The 9,554-nt window shown below is 43.1% G+C and overlaps 1 pseudogene; it reads left to right on the top strand.

Annotated features, from left to right (window-relative positions):
• The first annotated feature begins 562 nt into the window (after nucleotides 1–562).
• Nucleotides 563–680, top strand: LOC124620456 (annotated as a pseudogene).
• Nucleotides 681–9,554: the final 8,874 nt, after the last annotated feature.

Consider the following 9,554-nt stretch of genomic DNA (forward strand, 5'->3'; position numbering starts at 1 on the left):
AATCCTTGATACAGAGGCGAGGGTCTCTGTCATAGATGAGCAATAATTAAAATGCATCAATCGTTTGAAGAAGTTACACATCTTGCCAGTGGAAGATTGTAAGGTTGTAGGTGCTCTGTGGGGCAGAGTGAAAATGATAAGGAATCAGGTGCAGGTTGAGATCGCCACGGAAAAAGAAGCCATATTATGCTCATTCCTTGTGGTAAGGAATCTTACAGTGCCTTGCATCCTGGGACTTGATGCGCTATGGGAAATGAATGCGAGAATTGACCTCTCCCGGGCCAATTGCACTTTATCCTACCATAACTGGCAAATTGACCTGTCACTGGTTACGACCCTGTCACATATATAAATTATTGCCGAAATGTCTGGGTAACTGTCAGTGATCTAGATACATTTGGTAACAATGACTGTGTCATTAAACAGAGCAGTAATGAACAGGAACCTGATTGGGAGTTGGAAGCTGTCACTCTTAAACAAGAACTGAAGGAAAAGTAGCCGAATCTTCTTACTTAAGCCAGCCACAACAAGCTGACTTCAGACAACTGTTAAATCAATTTGTGCCAACAGCCTTGGTACAGTGGTAACACCAGTTCCCATCAGATCACTGAAGTTAAGTACTGTCGTGCTGGGCTAGCACTTGTATGGGTGACCATCCGGTCTACCGAGTGCTGTTGGCAAGCGGGGTGCACTCAGCCCTTGTGAGGCAAACTGAGGAGCTACTTGATTGAGAAGTAGCGGCTCCAGTCTCGGAAACTGACATAAGGCCGGAAGACCGGTGTGCTGACCACATGCCCCTCCATATCAGCATACAGCGATGCCTGTGGGCTGAGGATGACATGGTGGCCAGTTGGTATATTTGTGCCTTCATGGCCTGTGCGGGAGGAGTTAAGTTTTAAATCAATTTGTGAAAGTATTTTCCGAAAAAACAGGAATCATTAAGGGATATGAATTTGACATGCAAGTGAAGCCCCATCAAACATTCTGTCGTGCTACCTACTGTGTACCGTGGTCTAAAAGGCCAACTGTAGGAATAAAGATGCTGTGTTGGCAGACAATCGAACCTTCGATGTCACCGTATAGTATTCCGCTGTTAGCAGTTATGAAAACAGGCAGTAGTGTTCGATTAGTATTGGACCACGGGGCATTAATAACATAATGATACCCGTTCAGACCAGACCCGAAAATACAGAAAAACAAATCCAGAAATTTCAATGTGTCAAGTATTTAACAAACCTTAATTTAAAAGGTTCTTACTGGCACGTGCCCTTGACTCAAGCTCTGAGGAAATATACCGCGTTTATATTTGCCAGTAGAGGTCACAGTTCCATGTTTTACCATTTGGGTTGAATGTCAGTGCGGGTGTGTTCATTATGACACTGCACAATGTATTAGGGCCTGACCTTTTCTAAAACGTAATGGTATATGTGGATGATATCCTAATAGCAACAGAAGCCTGGTATGAACATTTGGAGATTTTACACCATGTGTTAACAAGATTTGCAGCAGTAGAGTTATGGCCAGGCTTGAAAAATCTAAATTTGGTTGTGAGGAAATAAAGATTGTAGGACACATTTCTCCCATGGGAATCTTACCCAATCCTGAGAAATTAAAAGCAATAGAGGAGATGCCATACCCTAATAACAAAAAGCAACTAAAGGCATTTCTAGAATGGCCTCCTTTTTTAGGCGATTTATACCTGCTCAGTTATTAAACCTTGGATTTTCACTGAAGAATGCAAGAGGGCATCAAATCAAAGAAGCACTAATAAATGTGGAGATATTGCACCATCCTGTCATGTCACAAGATTTTAATCTTGTGACAGAAACATCTTTTTGTGGGTTGGGATGTTGCTTATTTCAAGTGGGATATAAAAGGCAACAAACTGAAATTAAAATAATAGGATTTGCAAGTCGTGTGCTGAATTCCTGCGAGCAGTCCTATTCCACAACAGAACTTGAAGCACTCGCAGTGTTATGGGCACTAAAGAAATTTCATTATTAAGTCTACGGTAAAAAGGTAATAATATTTTGCGACCACCAAGTGCTTAATTATGTGCTGACATGCCGCTTACTGCACAAACGTCTAACAAGGTGGATTTTGGCTTTGCAAGATTACGACTTCCAAATCATACACATAAAGAGAACGGATAATGTGACTGCAGACACATCATCCAGATTACCTAGAGATTTACCTGAGTTTGTGGGCATAGTAGAACAGTCTACTGAGTTTAAAATCCTGTTGCTTACAGATCCCACCACACGGAACAAATATGTACGCATGTGTCGCTAGGTTGTGGTATGGGATAAATATCCCACTGAATAACAATCCAGATGGAGAATTTGGCAAATTATGTAAGATGTAAAATGATATTTTGTATCACAGAATGAAAGAAACCTCAGAAAACATGGTCTGTTAACAGTCTCATATGGTACACTCACGATTGTTGGGGACATCTTGGTGGCAATAAGTGCACCGATCTGTTAATTAGATACTGTTCTTTTTCGAACTTACATCATAAAGTCAAAACACTTGGAAGGTCTTGCCTCATTTGTCAAAAAACTAAACCATGTACTCGTAGTACTAGGAATGAACTACACCAATGGTTACGACAGCTCCATCACAGATGGTTGCTGTCTATGTAACTGGACCATTGCCAATACCAAGAGACAGGGTAAAATATGTGGTAGCTGTGTTTGATACACTCCTGGAAATTGAAATAAGAACACCGTGAATTCATTGTCCCAGGAAGGGGAAACTTTATTGACACATTCCTGGGGTCAGATACATCACATGATCACACTGACAGAACCACAGGCACATAGACACAGGCAACAGAGCATGCACAATGTCGGCACTAGTACAGTGTATATCCACCTTTCGCAACAATGCAGGCTGCTATTCTCCCATGGAGACGATCGTAGAGATGCTGGATGTAGTCCTGTGGAACGGCTTGCCATGCCATTTCCACCTGGCGCCTCAGTTGGACCAGTGTTCGTGCTGGACGTGCAGACCGCGTGAGACGACGCTTCATCCAGTCCCAAACATGCTCAATGGGGGACAGATCCTGAGATCTTGCTGGCCAGGGTAGTTGACTTACACCTTCTAGAGCACGTTGGGTGGCACGGGATACATGCGGACATGCATTGTCCTGTTGGAACAGCAAGTTCCCTTGCCGGTCTAGGAATGGTAGAACGATGGGTTCGATGACGGTTTGGATGTACCGTGCACTATTCAGTGTCCCCTCGACGATTACCAGTGGTGTACGGCCAGTGTAAGAGATCGCTCCCCACACCATGATGCCGGGTGTTGGCCCTGTATGCCTCGGTCGTATGCAGTCCTGATTGTGGTGCTCACCTGTACGGCGCCAAACACGCATACGACCATCATTGGCACCCAGGCAGAAGCGACTCTCATCGCTGAAGACGACACGTCTCCATTCGTCCCTCCATTCACGCCTGTCGCGACACCACTGGAGGCGGGCTGCACGATGTTGGGGCGTGAGCGGAAGACGGCCTAACGGTGTGCGGGACCGTAGCCCAGCTTCATGGAGACGGTTGCGAATGGTCCTCGCCGATACCCAAGGAGCAACAGTGTCCCTAATTTGCTGGGAAGTGGCGGTGCGGTCCCCTACGGCACTGCGTAGGATCCTACGGTCTTGGCGTGCATCCGTGCGTCGCTGCGGTCCGGTCCCAGGTCGACGGGCACGTGCACCTTCCGCCGACCACTGGCGACAACATCGATGTACTGTGGAGACCTCACGCCCCACGTGTTGAGCAATTCGGCGGTACGTCCACCCGGCCTCCCGCATGCCCACTATATGCCCTTGCTCAAAGTCCGTCAACTGTACATACGGTTCACGTCCACGCTGTCGCGGCATGCTACCAGTGTTAAAGACAGCGATGGAGCTCCGTATGCCACGGCAAACTGGCTGACACTGACGGCGGCGGTGCACAGATGCTGCGCAGCTAGCGCCATTCGACGGCCAACACTGCGGTTCCTGGTGTGTCCGCTGTGCCGTGCGTGTGATCATTGCTTGTACAGCCCTCTCGCAGTGTCCGGAGCAAGTATGGTGGGTCTGACACACCGGTGTCAATGTGTTCTTTTTTCCATTTCCAGGAGTGTATTTTCTCAAAACATCTGAAATTGTATCCCACAAGAACCTCCGCTACAATAACTATAGTCTGAAAAATTGTATCAGACTATATACCAGGCGCCAGGAAACCGATGACCTTGCTGACAGACAATGCCAGCTATTTCAAAAGCCAGGACTGGAAAATGTTTCTGCGGGAACACGACACATAATATATTTTGTTGTATCTTTTTTTAATACAAGCGCGAATCACGTGGAACTATGTTTTCGTGATTTTAATTGATTTGTCCGGACATATGCAGCAAATCAACAAACTAAGTGGATTGAGTTGGTACCATATTTTGAGAGAATTCATATCAATGTGCCTCACGAATTGACAGGGTGCACGCCTTGTGGAATCAGGATGCTGAATGTACCTGATGATGAGTGGCTGAAAACTCTGCCACGTATTCCAAGAGTCATGACTAGAGAACAAAAGTGACAACAAGCCCTGTTTGCTCTGCAGCATCATGCAGCAATTAGAATAGAAAAACGTGAGTTTGAACAGACTTTACAGTTACAACAGAGGAGGCTTGGTGATGTTAAAAACCCATCCCAAGCCTTCGAATATCAAAAGGATTAACAAAAAATGGCAGCTTTTATACTCAGGTGCCACACAGAATCATGGAGATACCTCATGACGGGTGTTACCCTCTGGCACACACAAAGACAGGAAAAGTAAACGAATTATATCCCCACAAGGATCTAAAGCCATTCATACCCATGGACGCAGAAGCAGATGCTTGAATGAAAACAAACCTCATCTGGAAAGTGTACAGAGATTAGGTATAAAGTGTAAATACATAATTAATTAAGATTTATTTCGTGTATCTTGAATTTTGTGTGTATGCTTATTTTATATATATATGTGGTAGTTTTTAAGTATCAGTGCGAGTAAGTTTCTAGGGAATGAGAGTTATGTATTTAATTGTGTGTATGTGCACAGAGGACTAGTAAATGAATCCGCTTAATGGCGCCTGGCACAAAATCGGAAACAAAAAAGGCATTGTGCATGGTTGCTGGAAACCAGCCGAAAACCATTAACAGAATGCGAGAAATCTGAGGATTTATTCGCTAAACAGTACAATAACTGAAGGTATGACAGATAACTAATATCTGCATAGATTCCAGCTTGGAAGCGCTTGCAGTTGCACCCAGACAAGCAAGGCAACTGCAAGTGCAACAAACAATAAAAAAAATGAATCAGTATTGAATGGCTATACATACTCCATGTAAAAACCTATTGAACTCACGAGTCCAGGTAGACCAATTGGTCGAAACTTTAAATAAGAGGTGCTAGCTAAATCAGTCACTCGATACACAGTGAAAAGTCGTATATGGGAGTAACTCTGATTTAGCTAATGGATGGAATATTACTGTGTAATTTGAGGACTGTTGACTGTATTTCACAGTGTATAACTGTTGTTCAAATACAGCGAGTTAAGGTACATGGTGGTGCCTTACGCAAAATACATAATTTAATATGCAAAACAGTACGGCCATTTACAGTGTGAAAAAACGTTTCTGTGTATAAGATGAACTTCCTCTGAATGCAGTATTCCCAGTGGACTGTGAAGGGACGCTACAGGTAGCGCACAGCGAACTGCAGATCCCAGAGCCAACAAACACACGCTAGAAGCGACACAGGGCCAACATAGCGAAGTGAGAAAATGTCACAGCTATGTACTCGCATGAACACTCACATCAGTGACAATGTGTAGTGCTGAGTAGTGAACATTTAACAAAAAACAGTAATTAAGTTAAAATAGTGAAATGTATGAGTCCGAGACAGAAACTTATTTAAAGAACTGGATCTCATACGTTCGTACATTATATCAGTGCAAACAAAATTAAATTATACATGAATGTCTGAGGAGTCTTGAAGACTAATAACATTTCTTTTAGCACCTCCAATATGTGTATTTATCCTGTTCTGCCCTTGAACTGATGCTCGGTCCAATTTTTTCATGGTATACGCGACACTAGCGTCCAGCAGACATTACTGACTGCACAGCTGATGTGCAGAGCCTGGCGACTGATTGTCAGCTGTTGGCGTGGACATCACAGCGTAAGTCAACGAACTGTTGCTGATAGCGGCAGGCTGCTGTACATGCTTCCATCGGCGCGAAACAACTACTCGCCGACATCTCAACCACTACACCAGCAGCGATGGCTCTTACCTTGATGCAACATTGAAATGTACCTAATGTTGATGATGAAAAAATAATTACAAACTACAATGTAAACTTATGTTGTTGTTGTTGTTGTGGTCTTCAGTCCTGAGACTGGTTTGATGCAGCTCTCCATGCTACTCTATCCTGTGCAAGCTTTTTCATCTCCCAGTACCTACTGCAACCTACATCCTTCTGAATCTGCTTAGTGTATTCATCTCTTGGTCTCCCTCTACGATTTTTACCCTCCACGTTGCCCTCCAATACTAAATTGGTGATCCCTTGATGCCTCAAAACATGTCCTACCAACCGATCCCTTCTTCTGGTCAAGTTGTGCCACAAACTTCTCTTCTCCCCAATCCTATTCAATACTTCCTCATTAGTTATGTGATCTACCCATCTAATCTTCAGCATTCTTCTGTAGCACCACATTTCGAAAGCTTCTATTCTCTTCTTGTCCAAACTATTTATCGTCCATGTTTCACTTCCATACATGGCTACACTCCATACGAATACTTTCAGAAATGACTTCCTGACACTTAAATCAATACTGGATGTTAACAAATTTCTCTTCTTCAGAAACGCTTTCCTTGCCATTGCCAGCCTACATTTTATATCCTCTCTACTTCGACCATCATCAGTTATTTTGCTCCCCAAATAGCAAAACTCCTTTACTACTTTAAGTGCCTCATTTCCTAATCTAATTCCCTCAGCATCACCCGACTTAATTAGACTACATTCCATTATCCTTGTTTTGCTTTTGTTGATGTTCATCTTATATCCTCCTTTCAAGACACTGTCCATTCCATTCAACTGCTCTTCCAAGTCCTTTGCTGTCTCTGACAGAATTACAATGTCATCGGCGAACCTCAAAGTTTTTATTTCTTCTCCATGAATTTTAATACCTACTCCGAATTTTTCTTTTGTTTCCTTTACTGCTTGCTCAATATACAGATTGAACAACATCGGGGAGAGGCTAGAACCCTGTCTTACTCCCTTCCCAACCACTGCTTCCTTTTCATGTCCCTCGACTCTTATAACTGCCATCTGGTTTCTGTACAAATTGTAAATAGCCTTTCGCTCCCTGTATTTTACCCCTACCACCTTTAGAATTTGAAAGAGAGTATTCCAGTCAACATTGTCAAAAGCTTTCTCTAAGTCTACAAATGCTAGAAACGTAGGTTTGCCTTTCCTTAATCTTTCTTCTAAGATAAGTCGTAAGGTCAGTATTGCCTCACGTGTTCCAGTGTTTCTACGGAATCCAAACTGATCTTCCCCGAGGTTGGCTTCTACTAGTTTTTCCATTCGTCTGTAAAGAATTCGTGTTAGTATTTTGCAGCTGTGACTTATTAAGCTGATAGTTCGGTAATTTTCACATCTGTCAACACCTGCTTTCTTTGGGATTGGAATTATTATATTCTTCTTGAAGTCTGAGGGTATTTCGCCTATTTCATACATCTTGCTCACCAGATGGTAGAGTTTTGTCAGGACTGGCTCTCCCACGGCCGTCAGTAGTACCAATGGAATATTGTCTACTCCGGGGGCCTTGTTTCGACTCAGGTCTTTCAGTGCTCTGTCAAACTCTTCACGCAGTATCATATCTCCCATTTCATCTTCATCTACATCCTCTTCCATTTCCATAATATTGTCCTCAAGTACATCGCCCTTGTACAGACCCTCTATATACTCCTTCCACCTTTCTGCTTTCCCTTCTTTGCTTAGAACTTGGTTTCCATCTGAGCTCTTGATATTCATACAAGTCGTTCTCTTATCTCCAAAGGTCTCTTTAATTTTCCTGTAGGCGGTATCTATCTTACCCCTAGTGAGATATGCCTCTACATCCTTACATTTGTCCTCTAGCCATCCCTGCTTAGCCATTTTGCACTTCCTGTCGATCTCATTTTTGAGACGTTTGTATTCCTTTTTGCCTGTTTCACTTACTGCATTTTTATATTTTCTCTTTTCATCAATTAAATTCAGTATTTCTTCTGTTACCCGAGGATTTCTACTAGCCCTCTTCTTTTTACCTACTTGATCCTCTGCTGCCTTCACTACTTCATCCCTCAAAGCTACCCATTCTTCTTCTACTGTATTTATTTCCCCCATTCCTGTCAATTGCTCCCTTATGCTCTCCCTGAATCTCTGTACAACCTCTGGTTCTTTTAGTTTATCCAGGTCCCATCTCCTTAAATTCCCACCTTTTTGCAGTTTCTTCAGTTTTAATCTACAGGTCATAACCAATAGATTGTGGTCAGAGTCCACATCTGCCCCTGGAAATGTCTTACAATTTAAAACCTGGTTCCTAAATCTCTGTCTTACCATTATATAATCTATCTGATACCTTTTGGTGTCTCCAGGGTTCTTCCATGTATACAACCTTCTTTCATGATTCTTAAACCAAGTGTTAGTTATGATTATGTTGTGCTCTGTGCAAAATTCTACAAGGCGGCTTCCTCTTTCATTTCTGTCTCCCAATCCATATTCACCTACTATGTTTCCTTCTCTCCCTTTTCCTACACTCGAATTCCAGTCACCCATGACTATTAAATTTTCGTCTCCCTTCACAATCTGAATAATTTCTTTTATTTCATCATACATTTCTTCAATTTCTTCGTCATCTGCAGAGCTAGTTGGCATATAAACTTGTACTACTGTAGTAGGTGTGGGCTTCGTATCTATCTTGGCCACAATAATGCGTTCACTATGCTGTTTGTAGTAGCTTACCCGCATTCCTATTTTCCTATTCATTATTAAACCTACTCCTGCATTACCCCTATTTGATTTTGTGTTTATAACCCTGTAGTCACCTGACCAGAAGTCTTGTTCCTCCTGCCACCGAACTTCACTAATTCCCACTATATCTAACTTCAATCTATCCATTTCCCTTTTTAAATTTTCTAACCTACCTGCCCGATTAAGGGATCTGACATTCCACGCTCCGATCCGTAGAACGCCAGTTTTCTTTCTCCTGATAACGACATCCTCTTGAGTAGTCCCCGCCCAGAGATCCGAATGGGGGACTATTTTACCTCCGGAATATTTTACCCAAGAGGACGCCATCATCATGTAATCATACAGTAAAGCTGCGTGCCCTCGGGAAAAATTACGGCTGTAGTTTCCCCTTGCTTTCAGCCGTTCACAGTACCAGCACAGCAAGGCCGTTTTGGTTATTGTTACAAGGCCAGATCAGTCAATCATCCAGACTGTTGCCCTTGCAACTACTGAAAAGGCTGCTGCCCCTCTTCAGGAAC

Source organism: Schistocerca americana, chromosome 6 (assembly GCF_021461395.2).
Source record: "Schistocerca americana isolate TAMUIC-IGC-003095 chromosome 6, iqSchAmer2.1, whole genome shotgun sequence".
Classification (NCBI taxonomy): domain Eukaryota; kingdom Metazoa; phylum Arthropoda; class Insecta; order Orthoptera; family Acrididae; genus Schistocerca; species Schistocerca americana.